The sequence below is a fragment of the Poecile atricapillus genome, chromosome W, assembly GCF_030490865.1.
Source record: "Poecile atricapillus isolate bPoeAtr1 chromosome W, bPoeAtr1.hap1, whole genome shotgun sequence".
NCBI classification, from domain to species: domain Eukaryota; kingdom Metazoa; phylum Chordata; class Aves; order Passeriformes; family Paridae; genus Poecile; species Poecile atricapillus.
In genome coordinates, this window is record NC_081288.1 from 88,096,268 (window position 1) to 88,109,852 (window position 13,585).

The 13,585-nt window shown below is 45.9% G+C and overlaps 1 protein-coding gene and 1 non-coding gene across 2 annotated transcripts in view; one reads left to right on the forward strand and one right to left on the reverse strand.

The window, feature by feature from the left end:
* Positions 1-13,585, forward strand: part of LOC131591649 (homer protein homolog 1-like) — a 380,529-nt gene that overhangs the window by 32,510 nt on the left and 334,434 nt on the right. The window lies entirely within an intron of this gene.
* TRNAK-CUU (transfer RNA lysine (anticodon CUU)) lies at positions 13,022-13,094 on the reverse strand. Its single transcript has one exon. It is a non-coding gene; the product is annotated as a tRNA-Lys (tRNA).

Below are 13,585 nucleotides of genomic sequence, written 5' to 3' on the forward strand. Positions count from 1 at the left end.
TATGGGTGTCATGGGGTGACTTTACCTTTCAGATAGCTTTGGGAGCTAAGGAAGTTGAAGCTGCTGGTGGCTGATGGAAGTCTTTTCTCCTGACCAGTTATCAGTCATTTCTAAGAATTGACAGCAGTTTTGACCATTGAAAAGTGAGATCAACTTGTGAAGACCACCTTAAGATGTAAAGCCAGAGTTCTCTTGCTCTCTTTGGTTTCCGGCTTCTGAAAAGGTAACAAGGCTCTGTCTCGGCCTCCTCCCCCCCCTCCAGGCCAGACAAGGCTGCGGGGGGGGGGGGGGGGGGGGTGCGGGGGGAGGGGGTGGGCGGGGAAAGAAAGGGAGCCGGCGGCCTGGCTTAGTTTGTAGTTTCTGCTGCTGGACTGAAACCTGACACCATGAACACTTGCAGCTTTTCCAAGACTTTAACTCTTTTACTACCTGGATAAAATGTACAGATTACTCCTTTTTCCCAGAGAGAGAGAGAGACAATCAACATGAAGAAGACATCATAAAACCATCAAAGACAGTGAAGAAGAGTTAAGTTTTAGATGGGGAAGAGAGAATAAGGAGATGCTTTATAAGCTGAAATATTTTTCTGTTAAAGCTATGCAGATGGACAATAGTGTTCTGAAAAAACTCCTTTAATTCATGACAGAGTATATTGGGAGGAATGGAGTGTTCAAAGTGTGGCTTTTGAGCAAAAGGTAGCGTAATTGTGATACAGTGAGGTGCTGGAACAGAGTGAAGCGAAGATTTGAGGCCTTGAGGGGCAATGAGAAAACTGTTTCCAGAGAAGCTCACAGAGACAGATGAAGAAGACTTTTGCCTTTGAATAACTCATCCTTAAAAATGACATCCCTAGACTCATTGACCCATACACACCTCAGAGTGATGTGAAATGGGAGGAGTGAACTGATGGCAGGATTTCCAGGCAGCTGGCATCAGAAAAGTAGAAAGCTATAACAGAAATAGTTTTCTTGTGAGAAACTCCATAGATTAGCAGAAGAAGACTTCTGTTTCTCTACCAAGGCTGATGAAATGACTCTAGCAGTAATTTGGTCTGTTTTAAACACCAAAGTTCCAAAGTTTTTTGTCTCTATGTTGTCATGTGAACAAGGGAATGGTGGGTAGTGGGGGATAAAAGGGTTTTCTGGAGGTTTATTCTGGTGTTCTTATTCTTGTAGTTTTGTTAATTAACTTTCTTTATTCCTTTTAAGTTTTAAGTCTGTTTTGCTCTTGTTCTAATCCATATCTCACAGCAAGAAATAAGTAAGTTTTCTAGTAATTTTTTAGTTACTGCTTTAAAACCACGACAATGGGTTTGCGACTACAGGTTAGAGATCCTCAGTTATTTTGTTGACAGCCGTTAGATCTTGTGCTATCTAATATGACCCATCAGGTTTTCGGACTGGCAAAATGGGAGTATTGAACTCAGATGGGCACTCTTTTAACAATCCTAATTGCAAAGTTTTCAACTATAGGACTAATTGCTTCCCTATCTTCCTTTTTCAGGGGGTACTGTTTAATTCTAACTGGTTGTCTTCCTTCCTTGAGTTTGATTAATATTGGAAGTACATTTTTCGCTCTCCCTGGTACATTGGAGGCCCACACTCCAGGAAATACTTTATTTATTATTTCTTCACTAATTTCTCCCTCTGCTTGGATGGCTGTTAACATTAAACTTAATGCTTCTATGTATTGTTCATCATTTACCTCCAGAATAACCTCTCAATTTTTAAATTTAATGGTTACTTGTAATTGTTCTAACAAGTCTCTCCCCAAAAGGTGTCTTGGAGAGCTGGGCAAATATAAGAATTTATGAATGCCCTATTTCTTTCCAAGTCTATACTTTAATGGTTTGCAAAAATATGCTTTTTCAGGTTGCCCAGTTGCTCCTATTACTGTAACATAATCCTTCCCTACAGGTGTCAAAGTTTTATTCAAGGCTGAATATGTTGCCCCCGTGTCAACCAGAAATTCCACCTCTTTCCCTTTTTCCCCCAGTTTAAATTTTATAACCAGTGGATCTTCTGGGAGGAGACCTACCGGTCTTCTTCAATCTTCTTTCACATATGTAATCACTTTTCCCTTTTCCTGGTCTCCCTTTTCCTGAAGGCCACCCCATCCTCATTCTGGGCACTGATTTTTCTAGTGACCATATTTCTTACAGATCGCACACTGGTCTCTGCCCAGCCGGGACAGGCCTTGTCTAGGTAGTCTTTGTGTTTTTTTCTCTCTCTCTCACAACAGCTACAAACTTCTTCATTCTTTATATCTTTCTTCTCGGTTACTAAAGACTCTTCACGCCTCATCCAACCAAATCTCCAAGTTCCTCCCATCTGTCCCCCAAAGCTTTTGAAGTTTACATCTTATGTCACCCGTAGACTGCCCCAGGAATAAATTAACTAACTGCTGTATCCCTACTTCAGACCCAGGGTCCAGTGATGTGTGACGACACATGGCATCTCTTAGTTTTTTGAGGAATTCGGATGGTGACTGAGAGGGCCCCTGCTTGACTGCATATAAAGTTGACCAATTTATAGTTTTGGGAATGTCTCTTTCTATCCCCTTTGCAATCCACTCCTGATAGCTTTCTAATTTCTTCAATTCTGCTGATCTGTTTGGGTCTCACTGTGGGTTTTGGAGGGGGAAATAATATTTTACATCCAATTCTTGGGTTTTATAATAATTTTCTGCCAGATCCCTTGCTGTTTTTATAATTAATTGTTTTTCTGTCTCGGTCAGTGCAACCAATAATAATTGCATATCACTCCAGTCTGGATTGTGTTGTTTTATTATATATCGCAGATGTTTAGCTGTGTTAATTGGATCACTGTTGTAAGTTTTAGCAACTTTTTTCCACGCCTCTAAATTGATTGTGGAGAAGGGAACTTGAACGAATACCACTCCTCCCTCTGGTCCCACTGTCTCTCGCAGCGGTGCCTGTAATATGTGTGTCTGTTGTCTAGTCCGGTGCACAATTGGAGGGGTTTCTGTAACCTCTGAGTCTGCATCCTCATCCTCATCTCTTTCAGGTCTTATGTGGGAAGGCTTAAGCAAATCGTCCACTAGATCTTGTTCCTGGGCCACAGTCTGGTAAACCTTATCTGATTTTGTGCATCTTTGCCCTATACTACACACCAAGCAACACTGCTTAAGCTTTCCCCCTCCTAGTCTTATTCTTTTTCTCCAGGGCCAATACCAGGGGGTCAGATGGAATTCTGATTCCACAATCCCTCTGCCATTCTGGGTGATTTCGGAGGGAGAAAAACGTATCAGCATATGATACCTCTGTCCACTTCTCTTCCCTCCTAAGAAATAGCATGAGTTGCAATAGTGTATCATAATCCAAAGGTCTGCTAGATGGCCACCTCGCTGCATCATCCGATTTATATAGTGGCCACCAGTCTTTGCAGAACCTGATAAGGTCTCTCTTGTTCTGTTTCCCCACATCCAGCAATGTCCTTCCAATGTGCAATTATATAACTTAGCGGACTCGCTTTAGGGATCTCCTTACTTTGTCCACTTCCTATTATCTCCTTCTTCTTGTTCTGTTTGTTTCCACCCGAACTTCTCCTCACTCAATTTCACTCTCTTCCCAGTACTTCTCCCACACACAGTCCCAATTTGCAGGCACTCAATATGACTTTTCCACACACCAACTTCAGAATCTCAACAATACCAACGTTTTTCACAATCTCCACCCTGCAATAAAACTCAGACAGATACCAGTCCTTTTATCTTCTGATAGCTCTAAATCTCCCGCAAAGACAAGTTATCTCATTCACCTCCTCTGGAATACTCAGGGTCTGTACTGTGGGAGAGATTCTTTCAAATTGTCTATCCATGGTTAAAACAAATGCTAACCACTCTGCATTCAAGTATAACACTCCTCGTTCACACTTGGGTTTGCCTCACACTGACTTCAGTCACTTTGCTTTTCTCCAGCCGCCTCAGTTGCTTGAGGTCGGAACCCCGGATAGAGCTCCACACTTGATCTGCACCTCTGGTGCACCTCATTCGCTCATTCACACACCAAACACAATGTCTCAACCTGTCCGGACTTAGCATTCACACAAAACAAGGGTTGGCTCGACTCACTCCTGGAGTCGCTAACGGGGTGCTCTATCAGCTCAGCAAGAATCCCTCCATTGGCCACGCTATTGGCCAGGGATCAATCCCTCTCCCTCTGTCTCCGGCCCCTTCTGGCTGGGTGCTTGCAAGCCCATTGGGACTGTGCTGTGCGTCAGACATCTCTGTATGACTTATTAGCAGCCCTTTCCGTGATTTTTAATACATACCTTTATCTGCAGGCTGGCAGGTTGCTGTCTGTCCCCACGGTGAGCAAACCGAGGTTCGGGGTCCCTCCCAGGAAGGTCGTAGGGGCACACCAGGGAATCTGTTCCTTGGCTGCTCCTGCAGAGAGAGACCCTTCTGGCTGGCTCGCCAAAATTATATGCAGATAGAAAAACTCTGTAACTCTCAGAGTAGTTATAAGAGTAGGTATATGCTGTAAATATAATGGTAATCCCTACATCATTGTCCCTCGAGGGGATGTGCCTGCCCGTCACAGAACACAGGTGGGGGGGGATATCATAATATATACAGCATGAACTTAGGCAATTTAGACAAAGGAGGCTCAGTCTTGCAGGATGTGGTCCCGGGTTTATGCTATGTGAATCGCCCAGGGCAAGAAAAAGAGCAAGGTGCCTCAGGTGCTGTCGCTTAAACTAGGGGAAGGGGGTGGTCAAGGGATACAGGGAGAATACAGCCAATGGGGTAGGGAAAAAGAAAGGGAGGCTAGGTAGGGACTAACATTATACAAAACCAAGGGTGAATTCTTCCCCTGGGACATACCGTAATTTTTAAAATACACTACAACACCTCACCTCACCTTTTTCTGTTATACAAAAGTATAAAAACTTTGGCTTATTTTGATTCAGACTGTGAGCTTGTCCACCACTCACTATTGGTGGGTTGGTTAGATTCTTTTCTGTTGGCTAGTTCCATGTGGTTAGCTTCTGAGGTAGTAGAAATTACACTAAGGGCTTTAAAAATTAAACAACGGACAATTCCAAATGCTAACACAATTAAAAACAAAACAACAAAAAACAACAGAATTGTTCTGATTATTGTAGTCCAGCATCCTGTGAGTCCCCAACCTTTGAACAGCTCATTAAACCAGTCTTCTGATTCTTGTTTCACTTGTCCAATCAAGTTTTTCATCTCTCAGAGAGCTTCATGGACTCTGGGAGTTTTCGAGGTCAAGTTTAGACAGCAAAGTCCTTCAAATTCTTGGCATTTGTGTCCATGCAGGAGCAAAAGGAAGTCTATGGCAGCTCTGTTTTGGAGGGTCGCTTGTCTGGTAATTTCTTCGTCTTTGAGGAGGGAGCTGAGGGCAGTGGATGTTAAGTTGGCCTGTTTCGCTACCCAACATTCTAATTGTCCTAATTCACCTAGTGCCTTGGCAGCTGCAACCCATGGAAGAAATATGGATGCAGCAATTCTTTTTGATTTTGCCCAATGAAAAATGTCAGAATCACAATTTGGGTCTAAAATGTCAGTGTTTCTTTTGCAAAATTTGTGGGTCAAATTCTCTTTTTGAATCCATTTATTAATTTGGGTTTGGTTGGGTGCTAACAGGGACAGCGTCCCAAAGGTACACGGTCCTCCTCGAAGGCAAGATGGGATCTCTGCCCACGCTCTATCTCCGCAAATCAAAAATATGCTTTTAGGGAGGGTTTTTGGATGTGAGAGGAGAGGATCATCTGCTGTGACATGACTTAGCACACTACACCATTGTTTGGCTTTGAATTAGTTTCAATACTGTATTACGTGGTGGTGTAATTTAGTATATGTCAGCGAGTTATAAGTAAGGTGGATACAATAAGGTGCAGGGGAAGAACCTAATAACTCTAATTCTTGGGGTTCTTTTTCTGCTCTGGGCAGTTTTGGTAGCCACTCTTCTACAGGGTTTTTAACTACTACAGCTCACCGCTTACAGCTTTTGTGTGGCTGGGTGCTGTGTGTTTTGGGAGCTGTGTTAGGTTTGGGGGTGTCAAAGATGACTGAAAAATCTCCAGCTTGCAGTGGGATTCCTACCAAACAGGTGGACATAGGGTCCTTTGTTGCTGCAGTGGACAAGCAGATATTCTCTTGTTGGAGTGTTTGTGCCAGGGTCACCCAGATGTTCTGTCATGGCTGAAGGATGATCCAGGCAGCTGCCAGACTGCTCAGCACGAACAGGATGACTGTTGGGGTAGGGCTCACTGTGGATTTGAGTGGGAGGTAGGTTATCTCTAAAAAAAAGGAAACAAACATTTTTTAAAACATGTTCACAGTCAAAGTGTGCAGGTCAGAGGCTAGAAAGGTTTCTTCTTGGTCTTTCCGGCAGCGTCTTCTCTTGGAAGCAACAGACACCTGCTTCTCATCTCTTCTTGCTGGAGATGGGTTTTTGGGAACAAAAGGCTTTACCCACTTCTGAGGTATCCATCAGGGGCCTGCAGGGGTTGACACACAAGCTTAGCCACACCTCCAAGTGACAAGTTCATAGGGGCCTTTGGTCAGCCAGGTTTCTGGGTCTCTGATTAAAACTGGCTGACACTGTGAAAACTTAAATTGATCACCACTGTTAAAATGCCGAGTCACATAAGGATTCATGTTTTCAAATGAACAGTTTAGGAAATTGATGGTAGACATAGCTTTACAGACCTTCTGTTATGGAGACATCCACACTGCCTCACTGCCTTGTCTGGGCAGGAATTGTTTGAGTGTCTGGTGGGTATGCTCAATCACAGCTTGGCCTGTGGGGGAGTGGGGGATGCCAATTTTGTGTTCCATTCCCACTGCTGGACAAATTCTAGGAACTCTTTGGATTGATATGCTGGGCCATTATCAGTTTTAATTTCTTTAGGGATTCCCCAGCTCTGAATAGGCTTGTACTAAGTGTTGTTTGGCATGTACAGATTTTTCTCCTGCATGAGCAGAGGTATACACTGCTCCTGAGTATGTGTCAATGCTCACGTGTACATACTTAAGGCGACCAAAACTGGGAATGTGAGTGATATCTGTTTGCCACACCTCACAGCTTCCAAGGCCTTGGGGATTAACTCCGATGCCTAAAGATGGCACTGCCTGGAGCTGGCAATAGGACAGGTAGCCACAATGGCTTTAGCCTGATCCTGTGTCAGCTGGAACTGACGAATCAGTCCTGGCACATTTTGATGGTATTGCTGGTGACTTAACTTTGCCTGTTGGAACACATCTGGGAGACGTACCTTTTCAGCTGGGGCAGCAAGGGAATCAGCCTTCCAGTTCCCCTCAGCGATTTCACCTGGTAAATTGGTGTGGGACCTTACATGCATCACATAGAAAGGATGCTCTCGAGTTGAAACCAAACAAATTAGTTTGGAGAGCAACCTAAAGAGATGCTTGTTCTCAATGTTTTTGAGAACTGCCTGCTCTGCTCTGGACACCACCCCTACTAGGTAGGCTGAGTCAGTAACCAAATTAATCGGTTCTAAAAACTTCTCAAAGGCTCGCACGGCTGCAACCAGTTCGGCTATCTGGGGTGACCCCTCCACAAACTCAACATAAGCTTCCCTAAGCTGAGTCTGAGGATCTCTCCAAGTCATCACCGACTTATGGGATGCTCCAGATGCGTCAGTGAACACTGTAAGAGCTTTGAGTGGCCTATGGCTCGTTTTCTCATGAGGAATGAGGTGGAATTCCTCATGAAACAATTTGTGCAATGGTGCATGGACTGATATTTGCCCACTGTAGCTGTCCAGAACAAACTGGAGGTTAGCATTGCTCTGCAGCAGGTACTCAAACATCTCCTTGGTCAGTTTCTCAGGAGAGTGCTTTCCCTCCCCAGAAAGTCTGACTCGGAGGTGAATACACACAAAGTCACAACCTGCCAGTTCCCGCAGCCTCACCCTGGCCTTTTGAATCAGCTCAGGCTTGAAGTGATGTGCCTGTCTTTCTGTCAAGGCCCTTTGTGCTTTTTCAATTGTGGTTTTTGCTTCTGCAGTCAGTTCCCTGGGACAAAGCAGCTCTCTCTCCCCTTTCAATAAATTGAGCAGGGGACTCAGGTCTTCATTAGTGAGACCTATCCAGGGTCTGACCCAGTTCAAGGACCCACACAGTGAATGGAGATTAGCTAGGGTTTTGGGATTGCTAATGATTTCCAATTTCTGTGGAACAACAGTCCGCACAGTGATCTCCAGGCCCAGGTATTTCCAAGGTGGCATCTTTTGAGCTTTGTCCTCTTGCAATTGGAATCCAGCAGAGGTTAAAACTTTAACCACTAGGTCAAGTGTGTGTTGGAGTATCGTGTCATTGGGGCAGCACACTAGCACATCATCCATGTAGTGCAAAATAATGGCTTCCCTTTTTTCAGTGCAATCAGGGGTTAACAATGACACCACATACCACTGGCAGATAAAGGGACTCGCTTTCATTCCCTGAGGCAAAACTCTCCAGTGGTATCTCTTCATTGGGGCTTCCTGGTTGACTGTGGGAATGGAAAAAGCAAATTTAGGTGCATATTCTGGGTGCAGGGGAATTTGGAAAAAAAAGTCTTTAATGTCTAGCACTGCCAATTGCCAATTTTGTGGAAGCATTGTCGGGGAGGGCATTCCCGGTGTGAGCGATCCCATGTCTTCAATCTTTTTGTTTATTTCTCTCAAATCTTGAAGGAGGCACCACTTATATTTCCCTGGTTTGTTTATCACAAAGACTGGGGAATTCCAAGGGCTGGTTGTTTCTACTATGTGGCCTTTGTCTAGTTGTTCCTCTACCAGGTTTTCCAGCACCCTGAGCTTCTGTTTACTGAGAGGCCACTGGTTTACCCAGACTGGATTGTCATCCAGCCACGTTAACTTTTGGGTAGGACGGTCTACAGTGGCCCCCTCTAAAAATCCTGGGGGTTGTCAGGAATGGTTTGTTTGACTCCCCACTGGGACATGGTGTCTCTCCCCCACAGGAGGCACTTATAGTCAGTGAGAAATGGGTGGACACTATCCAATCATCCATCTGGGCCCTCAATCTGAACAATTATTTTAGAAATTTTTGCCACTTTTACCCCTCCAACACCCTGTATTTTGCCTGCCACAGGTTGCAATTCCCAATGTGAAGGCAACACCCTTTTGGGTATGATAGTCACATCTGCCCCTGTGTCAATCAACCCTTCCACATGGAGATGCTCTGATCCATGTGTCAGGTTGCACTTCATAATGGGTTTGTCGTCACCAACCACTTCTGCCCAGTAGACTTGGGGCTTTATCATCTAGTGGAACTTCTGTTGGAACAGGGATCACCTGGGCTATTATCTGGTCTTGATCAAATGGAAGGGTGGTTGTGGACATCTACCCAGGAGAATGAGGTGTATCAGATCTCCCTTAATTGTCATGGGAGCTACTTCAATCTCTAGGGGTGTGTGTGGTGTGTCCCAAATAACAAAATACCAACTAGCCAGTCCAGCCATGTCTTGTGAAGTGTTCTGCAGGTCCACTCCAATGACTGTCCAACGGTCAGTTCTGAAATAAAAACCTTCAGCAGTTACAAGTCTAGTTCGGTTCAGTGGCTGCCAAATCTTGTTAGGCATGCGTTCCCCACAATTAATTTTCTGTGGTCCCACACCTCGCTCCCTTTTCTCACCCTTTCCAATTAAAATAGAGGCCTTTTTTTGTTTCATGTACATCACTTTTGTGTCTTGGTACTCGATGAAATAGTGCTTTTTTCCTAGTTTTTTTTGTTGATTGTCTACAGCTTCTTTCTAGTGTTTCTTTTGTTGCTGTTTTTTAGGACAATTCCTCGCGAAATGTCCTGACTTCTTACACTGGAAGCAGATGATATGCTGCAGCTGTTCTGATGACATCTGTGGCTTGTTCATTCCTGGTGTTGCAGCTGCCACAGTCCTTGGGTTTATTGGTCCTGGCTTCTGGTCGTGTACACTGTACAAATCTGCCTTTTTTGCACAGGCTTCAATCATGTCTGCAATAGTGGGTGGAGGATTAATAGGGAGACTCAGAATCACTCTACAACAGGCTTTGTTGGCATTCCTTTGAGACATCTCTTTAATTAGTTCTGTCTGGGCCACTGGTTCTACTTGTCTCTGTATCTGCAGTCGAAGCCGGTCTATAAACTGCAAAAGACTTTCTGATAGAAGCTGTTTAATATTAACATAGCTAACTTGATTTTCAACTGTTGGCAATTGGTTAAAAGTTCTTTCTGCTATATCACAAATCTTATCTGCAATAAATTTTGTTAATAGTCTCACTTGATCTTCAGGATTAGCCCAAATCCCTTCTCCACATAAATGCTCTAAAGTTATTTCATTATTCTCTTCATCACGTGCATTTTGGTTGCCTTGCTAAAGTTCGGCTAGGAGTTCTGTTAAAGATTTTTTCCATGAGCTTTCCCAAAGGTCAAACTCGGAGGGAGTCAGTAAACACTGGAATAAATCTTTAAGATCAGCAGGAATTAAATCCTGTGATTTTAATGTAGTTCTTATTATTCCTCTTAAAACTTCACTATTTTTAGCAAACTCTTTTTTTATTTTACAAATTTCTTTGATAATTTGGAAATTGAAAGGCTGAAATTGTATTTGCATTGCTCCTCTGCTGTTATTATATACTACAGGAGCAGCTGTAAGCATATCTTCATCTTCCTCAGGGCTAGTATTCTCTGGGTTTTCCCACCCACACCCACCCCTGCCGGGCCCTGGGCGCCCCGTTCTCTCACCGGGCCTGTGGAAGGGCCCAGCTTCTCCTCCGCAGGAGCTGGGTGATGGCCCGCACAGCCCCCCCCCCCCCCCCCCCCGCCCCCGGGGTGCAGGGCCAGGACACTTCTCCCCCTGCCCCTCCGCAGGAACAAGGGGTGTAGCTCTCTCTCCCACTACCACTCCCCCTGTGGAGACAGGGGGCGGAGGCATGGGGGGTAGAATTGCAACATCAGGAGGCGGTGTCGTAGAGTGGTGTCAGGCAGGGCGGGGGTATGGTGGAGTGGGGAGGAATGTCTGAGGGAAGAAAGGGATTGTAATAAGAGTTGTGGGCAGGAACCGGTGGGTGAAAAGGATTGTGGGTAGGAGAAAGGGGATACAATGAAAGATTCACCATGTGGCCAGGTAACACATGGCCAGTGCCATCTTGGCTCTCAGCCACGTGGGGATAGAGTAGTTCATTAACACTGGGAGGAGAAGGATATAGGGAGGGAGTCCTGATGGTTTGCGCAGAACTATCAGAACTGGGTGGCTCAAGGGGACGCATGAGACCAGGACTGGCATTGTTAATCTGCGTTTCCTGTTTTTCTTGAACTGTCCCAGGTACCTCCTTTAGCTGAGGAGCAGGGGTTTTGGGAGAAGGGTTAGGGGAATCCGGTAAAGACTGCAGTGGCTGTTTCTCTTTTACTTTCATTTCTCTGTTAACCAATTCTTTTTGAATTAAAAGGAAAACCGGGAGAAATTTTAAAGCAAATTTGTCTCCCTTTTCTATTTTTAAAGTTAATAAATTTCCAGTTTTATCCCAGGCAGTTGCTGAATCTATTTGTAACAGTTCAAGCTGTACACTATGCTGAGACAACCATAATACAAACTGTTTTAACTTATTTTTTGAAATCTTTACATTTGTGGTTTTTAAAAAATCCTGTATTTTTTGTGTATAACTCCTCTCATGTGGAAAGCTGCTATCCCATTCTGATGATAAAGCAGCTATGCACACAATCTGTCGATTTTTCTACCGCAGAAAACAAACTGTCATCACAAGGGTTACAGTAATCTCTAGGACTCAGCAGCTAGCTTTAGCTGTGGGAGAGCTCACCTCCCCCACCTCTGGCTGCACGCGGCCTGGGGCTGCAAGGAGAATTTACCCCCTCCCCCCACTGGCTGCATGCCGCCGGTCCTGGAATCCGGGGCTGTGAACCATCCCCCCCGTCTTTCGGAGGTGTCCCGCTGTCGTCTTTCGGAGGTGTCCCGCTGTCGTGTGCCGTGCCCTCCAGCTCTCTCTGCTCAGCCACTGCGTGGAAAGGGGTCCCCCAGCTGCCACGCAGCCCTCAGGGCCACTTGCCACTCAGATTCAGGGCTTCAGGGCAGTCGCTCCACTTCCGACCTCCGCAGAGGGATACCTCGCTGACACGCATGAACTTAGGTCATTTAGACAAAGGAGGCTCAATCTTGCGGGACGTGGTCCCGGGTTTATTGTATGTGAATCACCCCGGGCAAGAGAGAGAGCGAGGTGCCTCGGGAGCTGTCTCTTTAAACTAGAGGGAGGGGGAGGTCAGGGGATACAGGGGGAATACAGCCAATGGGGTAGGGAAAAAGAAAGGGAGGCTAGGTAGAGCCTAACATTATACAAAACCAAGGGTGAATTCTTCCCCTGGGATGTTGCCGCCCATATTGCTTGGTTTTATTAAGTTCAGAGGTGGTTTACCCCAATTGCTCCCCGGTCATAAAGAATGGTTTGTCCCCAGGTGCCCATCATGGTAAACCCTTCCCATTTTTCCAGATTGTTCCCCATCCATCACCCTAATCCTGCCCCTAAGCCCTGTCAATCTATGTGAACCCCCACCTTTTGTTCCAGTTCTTTCCTTGCCTATCATCCCTTCCTCGACGCCCTATTGATTGTACAGTTGCTTTCCCCCCCCCGGGTCCCTACCATTGGTCCTGCATATTGTAATCCCCACCCATAACCCCTCCGTGGCTGTTGTCCCATTGGTCACCATACGAGCCGCCCACGGTCCTTAAAACCTGGCGCATGGGGGTGCCCAGGGTCTCGGCTCAGACCTCTCCCCTGTGATCCCAGCCCCGCACCTGTTGGAATAAACTTGTTCCTGGGAAATTGGAGGAGTTTGAGCACTCTTTCTCCCTTCGCCGCATCCTGTGTCGCCCTGTAAGCCCCAACGCCGGAGCGCAGAGGAGCTCTGGAGGTTCCAGGTTGAGCCTCGCAGTGCTAGCCTGGTTCCCCACTCCTGCCGCTGACATCGGCCACAGCTAGCCGAGGCAAAAGAGGCCGATTCGGGCAGCGACAGATGGCGCCCAACGTGGGGCTCGAACCCACGACCCTGGGATTAAGAGTCCCATGCTCTACCGACTGAGCTAGCCGGGCGTCTACTGGACAGAAATAGTGGGTGAGGACAAACCCATCATCGATTGCAGCATCAAGCAGGGTGCGGAATCTGTCCATCTGAAGGGTCTGCTTGATACGGGGGCAGATGTGACGATCATCCCCCAGAGGAGATGGCCGTCACATTGGGAGCTGCAACCTGTGGCAGGGAAAATTCAGGGTATAGGGGGTACTCAATTAGCGCAAGTATCAAGGAGCGTAGTGCAAATTATGGGGCCGGATGGGCAATTGGCAAATTTACGCCCATTCATTGCGGATTTCCAGGTTCCCTTGTGGGGGAGAGACCTTATGTCACAATGGGGGGTAAAGATTGAAATCCCGAAAACCCCTCGGGATTTTTAATAGCGGCCACTGTAGAGCGCCCCTTCCAAAAACTTGATTGGACCACTGATGAAGCAATCTGGATTGATCAGTGGCCGCTTCGAAAAGACAAATTAAGGGCGCTCAACGAGCTCGTGGAGGAGCAATTATTA